The 17,159-nt window shown below is 51.6% G+C and overlaps 1 protein-coding gene across 3 annotated transcripts in view; it reads right to left on the bottom strand.

Moving 5' to 3' along the window:
- The window catches only part of Cyrib (CYFIP related Rac1 interactor B), a 125,329-nt gene extending 112,231 nt beyond the window's left edge, over positions 1 to 13,098 (bottom strand). For all 3 annotated transcript variants that reach the window (XM_050145022.1, XM_050145019.1, XM_050145018.1), the window contains exon 1: positions 12,884 to 13,098. The gene's annotated coding sequence lies outside the window, so the exon portion shown is untranslated. The remainder of the gene's footprint in view (positions 1 to 12,883) is intronic.
- Between the last annotated feature and the right edge of the window lie 4,061 nt (positions 13,099 to 17,159).

Below are 17,159 nucleotides of genomic sequence, written 5' to 3'. Positions count from 1 at the left end.
CTCTCCAGCCCTACTGTGTATCTTCTTGCTCTGACAAAACACCCGGTAAATCGACTTGAGGAAGGAGGGGCTTATTCTGAGTCCCAGTTTGATGGACTTGAGGAAGGAGGGGCTTATTCTGAGTCCCAGTTTGATGGACTTGAGGAAGGAGGGGCTTATTCTGAGTCCCAGTTTGATGGACTTGAGGAAGGAGGGGCTTATTCTGAGTCCCAGTTTGATGGTTCAGTACAAGTCCAGGAGGGAGCAGGTCACATACCCAATCAGGAAGAACAGAAGTAAATGCTGGAGCTCAGGTCTTTTCCTTTTCCGGTTTCTTACTCCAGGGCCTCGGCCCAAGGAACAGTGCCCTCCAGGTTCAGGGGAGGTCCTCCCTCTTCCCTGGAAATGGCTTCAAGGACATGCCAGAGGCTTGTTTTCTAGGCATCAAAGGTCAAGTTGACAATACTAACCATTCAAGGGCCAAACAGGGACTTTTTTGGACACTCGATAACTAAATACCCACTCAGGTGCTAACACTGATGCCATTCCACAAAAAAATGTACATACACTTAAAAACAATAAACCTATGGGCAGAGATGTAGCTCAGTGGTAGAGCGCTTACCTACCATGTGCAAGGTCCTATTTATACCACGGGGAAAACCTAAAATCAAAAGGCTGCGCGTGGTATTAAGAAGCCACAGTAGGCTTCTCTGGGCCCCATCCACTACCAGGCCTAAGTTTCAGGTTCTGTTTGCAAACAGGGAACAGTGAATCAACAAGACCATCCTAGAGAGCCCAGGGAGATAGTACACACCAGGCTGAGTCACCCCCTACAGAACAAATGCTGTAAGCCACGCCCCCAAAGCCTGTTCTGACATGTCCCCAGCCAATCAGAAACATATTAATGTAACTGCTCCTTGCTCAGCCAATTAGGTTTGTTGGACATGACCTAACTGTCCCTGGAATTCCCCTAGCTGTGTAAAAGGAGCCTGGGAGCTTCTCTGGGGGAGGAGGGGGCCACCGCCATTTTATTGTGTGGCTGACCCCAGCTTGCTGGGATTTGTTCTCAAGAAATAAGCGCCCCTGCTTTTGCAGACGTGAGTGGTGGTCTTTCATGGGACAATCTGCGGATTTCAGTGTCCCACACTTTAATCCCAGCACTGAGGATGCCCGTACAGGAGGATGGAGAACTCGAGGTCCGCGACATGATACATGCCAGGCCAACCTGATCTACACAGTGAGTCTCAAGACGAAGATAAAGAGGGGAAAAAATAACGGGATTAAGAAAGACGGAGGGAAGGAAGAAAGATTTCAAGGGAGGGTGAGATAAATATCTTCAAAGACATCAGTTTGAATTGCCCACTCAAAGGAGAATGTAATTGGTTCACTTACTCATCAGATATAAATCAAACACCTAGAACCTTGTTTGCTATGAACCCTTCCTTTAAAAACTCTGAAAACACAGGCCCTGTGTTCAGTCTTCAATACTGAAAAACCCAAGATGGCTGAAGTGTTTTAACTCAGCTTCCCCCTGCAACGCGGGCGAAGAAGACAAGAGGGCGGCATGCCAGACACAGAACTCCGGGAGAAGGTGGCATTTTAATACCATGGAGTGTCTGCGAATCTGCAATTCCACAGTCAGCACAGCGTGGCCCCCTACGGCGGCACCTTCAGCTGTCGGCTCCTTCTGGGCTGCATTCGCATCCCTATGCATCCCAGAGCAGAGTCCTGGGGCTAGAGAGGCACCTGAAGGCCTGAGGTCACCAACTTCCTCTTCACCCTGGCACTTACAGACAACACCCAGACTGAAAGCCCTCTGCTACTGACAGTCAGTAGCTGTCACTCACTCTTGTTAGAAAACAGTTTCTACATGACTTTAAGGCCGTTACTAGACTGGATACCTCTAGATTCCCTCAATCTAACACACACACACACACACACACACACCCAGCTGCTCACTAGGAAGATGCAAAATGATTCTAGAAATTTCTTGGCCCTTTCATGAAATGGAAATGTCGATGACTTCTGGGCAGACCTAGAGGAGCTTGGCCCAGGGTGACAATCATTCAAAATGGATCAGCTGTCTGCTCAGACTGTCACCAAACCTGCTGCTGTGTTAACTCAGGGGGGGGGCCTAAGTTTTATTAATTAACTGGCTGCTAGGCCAGAGAGCAAAGGTGCCACTAAGCCTGGCAACCCGAGTTCAATCCCCAGGACACACATGGTAGGCGAACCAATTCCTTTGAGTTGTCCTCAGGCACCTACATTTGTGTTGTGATACACACACTGTGTTGTGGCACACACATGCTGACACATACACACACATGCTCACACACACAGTGTTGTGGCACACACATGCTGACACGCACATACACACACAAATAAATACATAAATGCAGTAATTCTTTATTGATGGGCTGAATTGTCTCAGTTATTAAATGCTCTAATTTGGTTTGTTTGAATGTAACTGTTGCTGATATCTCATAGGCACTATTAGGACGTGTGGCTTTCTGGAGTGTGCATGGCCTTGTCAGAGGAAATGTGTCACTGTGGGGGTGGGCTTTGAGGTTTCCTATGCTCAGGATACCTCTGAGTGTCTCGGTTGACTTCCTGTTGCTTGCAAGATGTAGCAGTCTCAGCTCCAGCCCCACATCTGCCTGCATGCCTCCATGCTCCCTGAACCTCGGAAATGGTAAGAGAGTTCTCCTCCCCCCCCCCCACCCTGCCCAATTAAATGTTTTCTTTGTAAGAGTTGCCATGGTCATGGCGTCTCCTCCTAGACACCCTGGAAATGGTAAAGTGCTGGGATTCATAGAAAAAGAAAGCAGGGACAGGGAAGGGAGGGAGAGAAGGAAAGGGGAAGGGAAAATGAGAATAGGATGTTATCACATGACAAAAAATATGCAAAAATATGCCACATTTCCCATCATGAAGGCAGAGACAATTGGGGACATATGAAATCACACCGACAGCATGCCTCTGTCCTGAGGGGAGGTCAGAAGGCAAGCCAGAAGCATCCAGATGGTCTCCTCACTTCAACACTCCCCATTGTAACTCTGAGAAGCTGCAGGGTTTTGCTGTGTTTGGGGGAACCTTGAGGACCAAGCACAAGCCTCCCTTATGGCAGCACTTCCAGATCAACTCTGAAAGGGGACAGGAATAAGCACAAAGGGGCGAAACCACACTCACTGTGTGGTCAAGGAACTCTCTTTCATTCAAAAATACATCAGGCCCTGCCCAATCCAGAGAGCTCACTCTTCTTGTCTGCTAGTGTCCTGCACCAAATAGTCCTGCACCCCTAAAACCTTCCTGAAAGGCCATAACACTTGAGCAGAGACCTTGGAGTGACAGACGGCAGGCACACCAAACCTGCACGACCCACTCTGTTATCAGCAGAACTCCCTGGCACACTGAGTATGTCCCACTGTGTCACAATAGACAAGCCTTGCTCACCTAAGCCGGATTCAACTGCACTCAAAGATTAATTTTTTCAATTATTTCTATTCATTATGGGATAGGGGTTGTGGTGTGGCTCAGCAGGAAGACTACAGGCCTATTACAACCAAAGCCCTGAGTTCCACCACCCAAGAAACTGAGTCTGAAATTCCAACACCCAGGGGATGTAAGCAGGGAGATTACCAGGTTAAGGTCATCCTTACTACACAGTGACTTAGAGGCCAGCCTGGGCTACACGGGACCGACCCTGCTACAGAAAAACAGGGGTTGACGATTTAGCTCAGTGGTAGAGAACTTACCCAGGAAGGTCCCAAGTTCAACCCCCAACACCAGAAGAGAAAATAAGCAATAAATGTGCACTGTGACCGTTGCACAGTGGTAGGGCACTTGCACAAAGAACACCCCTGCGGGCCTGGGTTCCAGCCCAGCACCTCAAAGTAAAGAAATAAATATGAACAAATACAAGTACAAGTGAGGCTGTAAATATCGTAGTCATGGATTCTTGTGCTGGTTGTCAAATTCATCTCTATCTGCTTCTTTATTCACGCTTGGTGCTGCGTGTGCGTGTAACTATGTCTATGTGCATGTATGTATGACTATATGTATGTCTGTCTGTGTCTCTGTACATCTCTGCATGTGATGTCTCCATGTGTGTGTATGTGTCTGTGTGTCTATGTGAACTGTGTACATCTCTGCATGTGATGTCTCCATGTGTGCGTATGTGTCAGTGTGTCTCCGTGTGTGCGTATGTGTCTGTGTGTCTGTGTGCACAGAGGAAGACACCAGCTCTCCTGCTGTATCACACACGACCCTCTTCCTCCCAAGTCAGGGTCTCTCTCGGAACCTTAGGCTAGTTGCCACCAGCCCCTGCGATCCCTCACACACGGCCGCGTTCTTCCTTCCTCGCTGAACCACGTCCTCGGTCCCAGGTGCTGGTCCGTGAGTCTACACCGTCTACTACAGTTCAGTCCGTACATCTGAGTGTCGACCTGACCACGCAGCATCGGGGACTCAGTCCGGTGTACGGAGCACTGTCCTTTGGGGCAGGGCGGGGCCAGCAATCATCAGCTCTGTGAAACTGCGCCTGCTGGGCTGACTTCCACCCTTCAGTGGTCAGTCAGTTCTCCTCTTCCTCAGTATTCTGGGTCTTGAGCAAGGGCTGTCGGTCAGAGACTATTAGAAAACCAGCCAGTCTCAATCGACAACAGGAAACCAATACTCCAGGCTGATGGGCACAGACAGGAACCGGCAACTTCATACCCCTCCTCCCCAGGACACTCCAGTCAAGAGAATTAGTTCTCCCTGTGGCCACGCACTGGCTGTATGACTCTTGGCAGCGCTTTGGCACCCACACCCTCCGGCCTGGTAACTCATTCATGGGTTTCAAGCTCTTGTGTGACACTGGGAAAGTCACATCGCCTCTCTGGGCCACGGTGGCACGTCTAAAGCGATACCACTGTGGAGGGGAGTCAGAGAACTGGTTCCACCAAGAGGGATGCGGCTACACTGTGCCAGGTCACTGACCTCAACACCGGTGCAAAAGGGCCCCAGGGTCAGTCCACTCCCAACGGGACTTGCTTCCTCTTTCACTGTCTGGCCCATGGCTCAAAACTTACTCATCCCATTTCCTCTGTGGGCCATGGCCTGAGAAGTGCTGGGGACACAACCTGGTGACCTTCAGGGTTTTTCCTATCTCACGCCAGCTGCCCAACCCCCAGCCACACAGAATCTGAGACATCTGTAAAGGGTGATGGGTTGGTCCAAATTATCACACTTGAAATGGGCAGCAAGGACCAGGCTTCGGGATCTCGAGAGTGCTCCTTGAAATAGGGATTTAACACCTGGAGACACGGCCCATGCTTTTAATTCAAGCACTCAGGAAGCAGAGGCAAATGAATCTCTTTGAATATCAGGCCAGTCTATTCTACACAGTCATTTCCAAGGAACAAGTGCACAGGGGGACGCGGGTTCGAATCTCAGAACCACCTTCTGATCTCAGTGTACAAACCCCACACTCTTCTACTCAAATTCACACACAGACACACAGACAGACAGACACGCACACACCAGAAACACGAGCCTCCAGCCCCTCTTTCCCCTGCCCATCTCATCTCCCAAGGGTGCCACCGGCAGAGACTTGCCAGGCTACAACTAGAAATCCCACCAAAGCCACCCGGTGGCAAGAGGAACCTTAGGAGCCAGGGATGGCTTAGTGGGTAAAGAACCTAAGTTTGATTCCCAGAACTCACATTTAGGAAAAGGGTGTGGTGGTCTAACAAGGCTAGGGAAGTAGAGACAGGCAGATCACTGAGGCTCACTGGCAAACCACTATAGCTAAAGTGGTTAGCCCTAGGCCAGATAAAAGGTTAGCCTAGATAAAAGACTTTATCTTCAAAATAAATAAAAAAAATGGTACCTGTGGAATGTCACCCAAGGTTGTCCATACATACACATACATGTACACACACACACACACACACACACACAGTGTTTCAAGAAGTCTTATTACTGTGGTCAATTTCCCACCAACTTTACCAAAAATTTCTGCACAGAGAGTAGCCTAGCAATAAGGAACCCAGGGCTGGCTGCTGAGTCACCCGGAGTCATGTGCCATCCTACAGAGAGCTCTGGGGCCAGCGAGCCCCTGGGATGCTGGGGAGAAACCCTCCCAGAGAGTCCAGCCAGAAAGCCTCTACTCCAGGTGGGGCCACTCCATTCTTTCTGAATTCCATTCACAGGTCCCTGGGAAGAGGCTGGAGAGAAGTGGGCACTAAAAGTGATGGGGAATGCTTGAGTTCCCGCTCTGCTTCTTACTGGCCGCGATTTTCTCAACTACGATGTGAGAGTAAATATGACCAGCCTCACCAACTGCCTGGGAGACAGGCTACCCAAAAACTCAAAACTACACTGTGAGAGAGAGCTTTCGCCAGGAGCTTAACCTCCTACACTCGCCCAGTGCCCCTCCTCCTTGAGCCAAGTCCCTGCCCTGCCTCCCTGGTTTCTGAATGAATGAAGAACACTGGGGTTGGAGAGAGGCTGGGCTCGGGTCAGCCAGGAGAAACAAACCCAAACTTCCTCCAGCTCCACACTGCTCAGGTCCCCTAGGGATTTGCGTGAGTGGCCTCCAGACACTGCTGTGCCCCATGGGGCTGAATTACAGGCCTGCTGTGCAGCAGCCGCTTGCTTTATTACTTTGTTGAATGGCAGGAGAGATCCCATGCCTCCATCATGAACTAAGAACTAGGGAACACGTGTTCAGGAATGACTGTGAGACCCATTTCAGAAGACACAGGACAGTCATTTGGGGGATCCCTTCACAAGCCTGTTAGCTCGATCTGTGTGAGTTCCAAGCTGGACTCTGGAGCCCAAGGTTACAGAGCAGAGCAGAAGACCTGGCTTCAGGAGAGTGGAGCAGACACTGGGGGACGTGGCTGCCCAAGTTTCACTTCCACGCTGTCTTCTGTGTCCCACTTCACTCTGCTTTGAATGAAGCTGGATCTGGGGAAGCCACTAGCAGTACTGACCGTCCCCGGCCCAAGGCTCCCCATCTCTGGGTCCTAGCCTTGGGGACTCAAGGGACAGAACAGCCTCTGGATGCCCAAACCCAAGCGAAACTCACGGAAACATTTTCAAAGAGCCATGACAGGCTGAGAACTGGGCACTGAGAGGCCTGCAAGGTCTTACAACCTGCAAGCAAATTCAGTCAGTCAGAAACGACCTGAGGCACCCCCCACTCATGGGCCCGTTTCTCACCCCACCATTGGCCCCTTTCAAAGCTGCCGACCTCCTGTGCGGAGCAGCCAGTGTTGGGCAAAGCCATCTGAACTGTCTAAGATCATCAAATCCACAGTCATCTATCTCAGCTCCACAAGAAGAACCTGGTTCTCTGTGTGTCCCTCGGAAAGCCTGTTGCTGGGGGAACATCAAGGACATGAGTGCATCCAGGGCCCCAGCACCCCACTGTCACTAAAGCAGTGCCCGCAGACATCCTGGGCACAGTGCACCAAGGGAGAAGCTGAGCCAGGTCTTGAGCCACAGCCCTGAATCTGTCTCGCGAGCATGTCTTTTGTCTCTGAATCCCCATCAGGTTAAAGAAGAGGAGAGCGTGCTTCAGGCTGGGACTCTAGGCATGAAGGTCCTACTCAGGCCTACAGTCAGGCCCTGTGGAAAGAGCTGTCTGCTCGTACTCTCTCCATCCCACCCCCTGTATCATGTCCAGACCTTTGGGGTTCACCTGAGCTCAGAAGACACTTGCTGACTTCCTTCTGCATCCCGTCCATGCCTCTGCCACTAGCTGCCTTGGGAACCTACAGGAGCAGAACTCAGATTTGCATCTCTGTGGTCTGTCTTCCTGGTCCAGGCCGGTGAAGCAAGCCAAAGATGGTAAGGCAGGATGATCTCCAAGTACACCTCACTGAATGTGTGGCTCACAGACCAGAGGCATCATAGCCTGTGGGACATGGAGATGCTCAGGCCACCCAGAGCTGACTCAGGATGTGGGTAAGGCCTAAGTGACTGGGCGTGTACTCAAGCTTGGGAAGCAGTCCTCCCAAGAGACCACCTGATGCCTGTCAAACTGTGAGCCTGAGAAGAACTCACTCTGGACTGCTATTAACGAAAAGAGTCTGGCCTAGAGGACACCACAGAAGAGAGGGCCAAAGGAATGTTAAGAGTGTGTGGACGGAATGGAGTGCTGGCTTCTGCGCATGGCGTAGCCACTGCACCACACACCCACAACAGCTGTGATGACCCGCACACAACTGGGCCATCAACAGCCTGTCACGAAAGGGGACAAGCTCACACAGCCCCACCCCTCTCTGAAGAGGTCGAAACTATAGGCAGTTAAAGATTGCTGGAGGGGAAGAGGGGCATTTTCTATTCAGGAAATGTTCCCCAGTACACAACTCCAGTTAAGTGTGCCGTGTCACCAAAACAAACGAAAGGACAAGAAAGTACACACACACACACACACACACACAAACACACGGAGATTTCATATGAAACCCATTATCATGTGTAATTAATATGTGGGGTTTTTTATTTTATTTTATTTTAAAAAAATTGGTCTTAGGAACCTTCAAGAACCTTCCGTGGAAGACAATATGGGACAGAAATGTATATGCCCCAGAAGGCACCAGGCATGGCTTACTTCACAGCCCTCTGGGTCTCAAGGATGCCCAGAAAGTGCTCATACCCGAGCTGTGACAGCTGGCATCAGTCCAGGTCCCTTGACTCGAGCTATCCTCACCCTTACAGTGGCTGCCCACTGACCCCTCACAGGTCCTTCACCCACATTCCCAGGATGCCCTTCCCTCACTCCTGCGGTGAAAGGGGGCCTTTCTGAGCATGATTCCGGTGTTGTGATAAGCCCTGCAATTCGCTTCATGGCCTCAGATCATCCGAAATACAAAAACCACTCTCAGCCACACCTCTTCCAGCAGATCTCCTCGGCTTCGATTATTTATATATTTATGAACGATGTTCACGGAGCAGATGGCAGCTAGTAAGCCTCTGCCGAGTGGGGGGAAAAATCAATGGGACAGAATGTAAACTGATGACTCGTCCATTTAGGCTTCCCGACAAGCTCGGAGGGAACCGTCTCCCATCCCGTGGAAGCCCATACAACAGCCGGTCAACAATCGGATGAAAATAGCACGCTTGGACTCCACAGGGCTTGCAGCCTCCAGAGCTCTTCTAGGAATAGCCAACCCAGGGCTGCTTCCCAAGCAGAACTGAGAGGGGTTGGGGCGGGGATGGGGGACAGAATCAGGTAAAGACAAGGAGAGCCTCATAGAGGAGAAGCCATAGACATTTACGGAGCACCGAGAGTGTGTACCAACCGCTGCGTTGACCCCAACACCATTTCCAGATAGCCAGAAACACTGCCCATGTCACAGATGAAGAAGGTCCGACGAGAGAGGAAGGACGTTGCCCAAGGTAACATTGCCTATAAGCAGCCAGTGTGGGCAATCTGAGCCCCAACCCCACACTCTCAGTGCCTCTGGCAATAGAAAAGGATGGGGGGAGTGAATTCTCCCTCACTGTATCTTTAACTACAAAGTCATCTTTCAACCCGAGGCCAGCCAACCTTCCGACTGTGTGAAGAGTAAGTACTAAAGTTCAACTGAAACAGTTTGAACCTGGTTCACCTGAGACCCAGGGGAAGTGAAAAACAGGAACAAGATATAGAGGTTCTAGAAGATAAGGGATGGGTGTCACGAGCACGTGGAGGGTGAATGAGGTGAGAGAAAGAGGTGAGAGGAGCTTACATTGGCAAGCCTGTCTACCTGAAGTTACAGATAGACAAGAGCACACAGTCTTCAGCATCCTATGGAAAACCACCCCCTCTCCAGGAAGTCAGTAGTCCTCCCTCCCTGGCCCCCTCCGGCTTACTCTCTGGAAGTTTCTCATAAGTTAAAACTGAGAGGAGTTCGCATAGTAGCTTCGTCTGCGCTCTGACAGGCAAGACCGCCATTACTATTGCCATAATTGTCCTACACCCAGGGTTTACGTCACATAACCGTGATGAAGATACAACCAACCCCATGACTTACCTGCCCATTGTACAGATAAGAAGCACCACACAGAAGCTTGGACGTGCAAGTGTAAGCAAGAAAGAAATGGTTTCAAGGCAGATCCTACTCTCTTATCTGGATACCCCGGGCAATGGGCATGGGCCGGAACTATTTCACCTGTTCGCGGTCAGGAAAAGAGGGCTTCAAAGTGGTACTGACCTAAGACTACTGGCTGACCACACAGATGACCCCATGTTTTGTTGTGAGGGGTATGTGTCTGTTTCAGACAGTGGCTTGCTACATTAACACAGGATGGTCTTGAACCAGTGATCTTCCTGGCTCAGCAACCCTAGGGTTACAATTACAGGTAGGCACCCACACGCCCAGCTCAAGTAACATCAATTTTAAATCTACACAGCTCAATCTCAGATGGTTTTGCTAAAGATAGCCAAGTCCCACACCACCAAAGTCACCGGAATGGTGGTCTCTCCAACTAGAGAGATGGCAGGGATGCCGAACGTTCTCCGAATTCTTATGCAAGGCCTGCCAGGGACCAGGACCCAAGACTTCGCTTCAAGGAGAACCACCAGAGGACAAGGACAAGGTCACTCAGAGGCCAGAGGCTGACCCTGAGATGCAGACAGAATGTATTTATAAAGAATGGAGGGGAACCATCACTTTCTTACTCATCCTGTCAGAAAGTGGGTACCACGCTCCCAGTATAAGGTGTCAAGAGACACAAAGACATTCAGAATGCAGCAGGGCAACCAGAACCCCAGAAGAACCTTACAGCCCAAAGGCGTAGCTGATGACCCTGCACCTGCCTCTCATGGGTGAGTTTTGGGAAGCCCTGGCCTCTCTCCAAGTCTGTGTGAACTGAGAAGGTCTCTCTTGTCACACAGGTAACTGTGGCCACTGTGAAGACGGGCAGCAATGTCAACCGCATGGAGGAGCTTGCTTGCCTCTTTAAATGAATGGAAAGTGAGCCGGACAGGGGGACCCACACTTGTAGTCTCAACACTCAGGAAGCAGAGGCCACGGCCTTGACCACAAGTTCCGGGCCAGCCTGTGCTACATCATGAGACCTCAATAACTTCAAAAACAAACAAAACAGATAACAGTAGCTCTCAGACGTATCCCCCTGCGCTGAGGTGAACATCACCGCCTCCTCCCAGGTCTTCAGAGAGGTGCTCAGTGAACTTCAGACATGAAAATGGACAGGGATGGCTACCAGAGAAGGCCACGCTTCTTTTAACATTTCCCGAAGTGCACAAACACAGCTTAGGCTTTAACCCAAAGCCAGTTCTATCAACCAACACACACACACACTCATACACACCCACACACACTAACTTCAACCAACACTCACATACACACTCTCACACATATACACACTCACTCACACACTCTCTCACTCACTCACCAACTTCAACCAACACACACACTCACACACATACTCTCTCATACACAATCACACATACATTCACCAACTTCAACCAACACATCCTCACACTCATACTCACACATACACACTCACCAACTTCAACCAACACTCACACACACTCACTCTCACACACAGACATACACTCACACACACTCCTCATAATCCACAGTATGCGCCCCCCCCCAGGAAGAAAGCCTAGGCAGTTGACCCGTTCTGCACGCCCCACCACAGGAGAAAAACCCACCCATCCAGCCTCCTTCCCAGTGACATGGAGCCCAGACCCTGGGAAATCATCCCAGCTGGCTACCCTGCCAGCCACCTCCGCTGTCATCTGGCCATAGCAAAGAAAAAAAAAAGATGCTTCCTTTTTATGCACAGTGAATACAACAACCCTCCAAGAATAGGAAGAGCCGCACAGTCGGAGTAGAAGCGTCCTCATAGGGAATCACTATTTCCTCCAGGGTTCGGTGGATTTCTGGAGGCTGAGGTAGCAAAATATGGCTCTGGTGATTATGGGATGGAAATCAAGGGCAAAGGAAGCAAAATGCGGAAGCATATGGGTTCACTTCTCAAAATCTACCATCCACCAATTCATTTCACAACTATCCATGGGGGGGGGGGGAGGCTGCCTGTGCTCCAGGCACGTGTCTTAGGGGATGGAGACATTAATGGTGAAGTGACATTCCCATTCTCTACATCAAGGCCAGGAAACCTATTCTCATTTACAAAGCAGCCCATTTTACAGACGAGGAGCTCAAGATTCACAGACAGCAGACAACTCGCCCAAGGTCACAAAGCTCGTGTGCAGCCGGACCGGGAATTAGACTGAGGTGCACAATCCACGTGACTCTCCCCTGCTGCGCCACCTTCACACTCAAGCCCTCCCCCACCCTCCATTTCTAGCAGCAGGGTGGGGATCAAAGACAACCCCCCTAGGGCTCTGCCGGCAAAGGAAGTCCCGGTTCCTCTTTCCTCCCACCCCCAGACACAAGCCCCACATTCAGAGGACACACGGGTTCCTTCCAGACCTACTGTGCACGCACGGCCCCCGGAAAGCCCTGCTGGCTGCAAATGCATCAACCTCTAAACACTGAACTTCCATTAAAAAAAAAAAATGATGATGATAATGATGATGATGATGATAAAAACATAACGGGCAAAGAGGAAGTACTGCTTAAACGCCGGCGGGGGTCGGCGCAGGAGGAAGTCGGGCCAGTGGGAGTCTATTCGCCCTTTTGGTTCCCCAATTCGGCCGCCTGGCCTGGGAAAAAAAAACCTATGAAGTTAGCTGGAGGGCAGCACGGCGCTCGGGTCAGGCCCGACGAGCGCTCACCTGGCCTGCGAGAGGGGTGTGCCCGGGGACGGCCACTCGGACCCCGCGCCCCTGCCGCGGGGTGCACGCCGCCCCAGGCGCTCGCTCCCTCCCCGCAGAGCCGTCTGGAACTGGGCGGCGACGCCGCAACGGGCTCCCCGCGGGCCCTGCACGTACCTGGCGGCCCGACGGGCGGGCGGGCGAGCGGGCGGACGGGCGGCGGGAGCCTGCGGTGCACACACGCCGCTTCCGGGTCGGCGGCTCGCGCGTCCCCGCCGCAGGTTCGCGAGCGGCCCCGCCGCGGCGGCAGCAGCAGCAGCAGCAGCAGCAACAGCAGCAACAGCAGCGCCCCGGCCCCTGCGCGGCCAGAAATCGCTATAAAAGGAAGAGGCGGCGAGGAGGAAGAGGAAGCGCTGTTTACCTTCGCAGCCCAGCCCGGCGCCGCACAAAAGGAGGACGCGGCGACGCGCCGCCCCCCGCGCCCCGGCCCCGCCGTACCACGGGCCCCGCGTCACCGCGCCCGGGACCGCCCCGCGCCGCCCCCGCCCCAACCCGCCGGGTGACCTTGGACGAGTCCCGAGCGCCTAGGTCCGACCCCAGGGCGCCGGGCACCCTCGACCCCTCCCTCACTTGGGATGAGGGGTCGAGACGCGCGCGTCCCTGGCCCTGCCACCTGCCTGGATGCTCCAGGTCGGGAGGGGGGGGGCGGCTGCCGCGGGAGCCAGGCAAAAACACCCACAGGCTCCCCTGTGCAAGCCCACGGAGACCAATAAATCAGAGGCGGTGCGAGGTGGGGGTCTGGGCTACCCACAAGGCCATCCCAGGACTTGTAATTTAGTGGGGGGAAACTCCCCAATTAATATCTTCATGCTGCCGTTCCTATTTCTGGTTTTGTGAGAAACCTTATCTAGGACATGATTAAAGGGCATCTTTGCTCTCCTTTACTCCCCTGCCCTCAACCCTATGTCATCGTTATCTTGATATTAAACCAGATTTTTTTTTTCAGGACTATTTAGTGTTATGTAAAATAGATTTTTTTTCCCTGACCTCTCACATGATATCAAAAGGGTTACACCCACGGCTTCCATCACCCTCCCCTCTTCATTCTTTTCACCCCTCCAGCCGCGCTGGGGGGTTTTGCCATATGCCCAAACAGCATCAGGGACTGATTTACCTGGTCCATTTGGCATGGGAGGGAGTTTCAAGACAGGGTATCTCTGTAACCCTGGCTGTCCTGGAACTTGCTCTATAGACCAGGCTGGCCACAAACTCAAAGAGATCCGCCTTTCTCTGCTTGCCAAATGCTGGGATTAAAGGTGTTCGCCACCAGCACTTAGCTGGTCCACTTTATCATTAATAAAGGTGTGTCCTGATTTCCTTAACCTGGGCCAGTTCAGAGAGCTGGGGGGGGGGGGGCGGAGGGGGGGCAGGAGCTTTGAATGGACTCCAGGAAGGCTCTCAAGGACTTTTGGTTGGGAGGGAACCCTGTAGAGAGCCACACCTCTGACGATAGCTTGCTTGCATTGGGACAAGCAAGAAAAGGTGTGTGACCCACTTGGAGGCGCAAACCCAAGGAGAGGGCAGAAGTCCTTTCCAGAAGTTTCAGGAGGGATTTAGGCTAATGGAGGAAAAGAATTGCCTGAGAGGCCAAGGGCGTGAGTTCAAATCCTCCCTCACCACTGCATTTCATGGCCCTGGGACAACCCCAAAGCCCACCAGGAGGGGAGCCAATGCCATCTTACAGTGTGAGAAGTGGTCTGAATAATGGATCAGCGAGCAGCTATAAACCTGAGGGCAGCCGGGCAGTGGTGGGGGAAGCCTTTAATCCCAGCACTCAGGAGGCAGAGGCAGCTGGATCCCCGTGAGTTCGAGGCCAGCCTGTTCTACAGAGTGAGTTCCAGGACAGCCAGGGCAGTTACACAGAGGAACCCTGGTCTCAAAAAAACCAAACAAAAACTTGAAGAGAAACAGTTACAGGGCTTGATCCTGGGAGAGTAGAGGAGAGCCACCTGGGAACAGGCCTTAATTCTGGACGTTCACTTTGTGAACGAGGTACCAAAGGCTCCTAACTCCCCACCTCAGCCCCCACCAGAGTCCGTGACACAACCTGCCCAGAGTTATGTGTGAAGAGACTGAAGCTGGGACAGATGGCATCAGCCTGAGGTCATATGTATCACATACCAGCCAAGCCAGGCATGTACCCAGGTTGTCTTACTGAAGCCCAAGAACTTGCCCAATGTGGGTGTCACTGTGACATGGGGCAGTAATGAATCCATGCGGAGAACCTAGGAGGGCTCTCACCGTTGTTGCTGTTTCTATTAGAATAGTTGTTAAAGATGTAAGGACCTGATGTTTTCTAGGAAGCTGATAGCAAGGGTCTTCAAACAACTTAGGACAGTTGGAGGCTTGGGTGTACGGGCAGGAGACAAGGAAGGACAGGGGAGGATGAGGGCGTGGTCAGAGGGACCATGCTTAGCCTGCACGCCCTGAGTTCAGCTCTTGCTAGGATGGAGTCCTATGGTTATACTTGTGCACCTCAGATGGGGAAGTCTCTGCTCACTCATGGTCCCCTGTGAGACTGAGCCTTGCTTGTTCAACCAGACTTTGGTATGCTTGACAGACTCAAGCAAATGGAGAGCTGGAAACAGTGTATGCAGAGCCTTTGACAAGTCTGTGGTGGCCTGGACTATCAACCCTGACAGCAAACAGTGAATTCCGATATCCTTAAGGAATGCCACCTGCCATTTCCAGCGATGCGCGAGCACAGGAACGTCCTGTGACCCCTGACTCTAGCTTGTCCACCTATAAATGGGACTGACAATGTCATCTTCTGGAATAGGAAGGACTTACTATATGAGATAATAAATTTTACATTATTTGTCAACTGGGACGCGATCATTTTATCTTAATATTAAAACTGGATCTCAGGGCGTCTTTCAAGCAAAATCTTCGCGTGTGTAAAAACCCTTAAAAAAGATGCCATTAAATATGTCTTGCATGAGTGCGGGATCAGATGCATTCTGTGCTGAAAGCGACAGAAGGTGGAAGTCAGGTGACTTGGGTACTTCCTTGTGTCCTGCTGGGTTAGCAGTTTGCAAGTAAACAGATTCTATATCCCAGCATGCCCAAAGCAAACTCAGGGGAAGGCCTCTTACCTGCTTGCCTGGCTTCCCGCCCCTCTGGCCATTCAGATCCCAGAGATGATGCAGAAGAGGCTAACCTGGCGGGAGCCCACAAAGATGCTGCATGGGGTCACAGCAGGGCACGTGGAAGATGCCTGCAGATCGCCTACCAACACCTCGGCCCGGGCATCCCCCTCAGTGAAGTAGAGTGCCCTGCCGTGAAGCTAAAGCTAGGGTAGTAGAAGCTGAGCCTTCCAAAGCTAGCTCACCAATGCCCACTCAGAAATCAGAGAGAGGCCTGAGGCCAACTGGGCCAGAGAGTGAGGCATTGTCTCAAAAACAAAATCTGCAGGGCCTGGTGGCACACAACTTTAATCCCAAACTCAGGAGGCAGAGGCAGGCAGGTCTCTGTGAGTTTTGACAGTCTGGTCTACATAGTGAGTTCTGAACAGCCAAGGCCACACAGTGAGACCCCGTCTCAAGAAAAACACAGCCAAACAAAATCTGGCATGTCAGAGCATCAGAGCTGCTGGGGGCTGCTGGGATAGGGAGGGGAGGATAGTGAGGATGGCCTGAGGTGCTCTTGAGCCATCTGCAGGATCTTGCAACGTGCCGTGAAGAGTTTGCCTTGGTCATGATGGGATGGAGTGAATGCTCCATGGGTACAAGGTTTTCTTTTGAGAAAACAAAACTGTTGAATCAAATCACGTGATGATGGACACGGAATGTCCCTGAATGGCTTTCAAATCTGGGTTCTGCAGAAGTCACATGAGCTTCGTTGTATTACAGCTTCTCACTGTATCTGCCACCAGGCTACAGAAATGGGGCAAAAGGTGGGAACCTCAGCCAGGGGGTGTGCTGAGTGAGTACCTGGGAGGCGCCACTGCCTACAAAGGATCCTTCCGGGATCTTCTTATTACTTTCAGCTCTGCGTCTGTCCATCCGTGAAGTCACTGGCCACGCTTTCAACAGCATCAGGTTCTGGTGCCAAGCCTTCCACACCGTAGCCTTTGTGGGTCCTACTGCATATCCAAACCACAGCATGAGACAGGCTGTCTGTCAGCCTGGTTGCGGTGGCCCAGATCACTAACATACTCTACAAAAGCTTTGAAAGACTTCACATACCATATAGTGAGAACAGTCACACAACCATTTATTAAACACCTTCCCAGTGAAATCTTACCTCCATCATCCCACAGTCCCCACAATTCCTTGCTGTAGGCCTCTCCATCAGCCCATTTCACCTGAAGAAAGCTGAGGTAGGGTGTGACTAAATACTCCGTCCAAGGCCTTACTAAAAAAAAAAAAAAAAAAAAAAAAAAAAAAAAAAA

Source organism: Alexandromys fortis, unplaced genomic scaffold (genome assembly GCF_014885135.2).
Source record: "Alexandromys fortis isolate MF-2015 unplaced genomic scaffold, M_Fortis_MF-2015_v1.1 scaffold_2_1_26212458, whole genome shotgun sequence".
Lineage (NCBI taxonomy): Eukaryota > Metazoa > Chordata > Mammalia > Rodentia > Cricetidae > Alexandromys > Alexandromys fortis.
The sequence above is the reverse complement of the archived record's forward strand: the minus strand, read 5'-3'. Positions and strand labels throughout refer to the sequence as shown.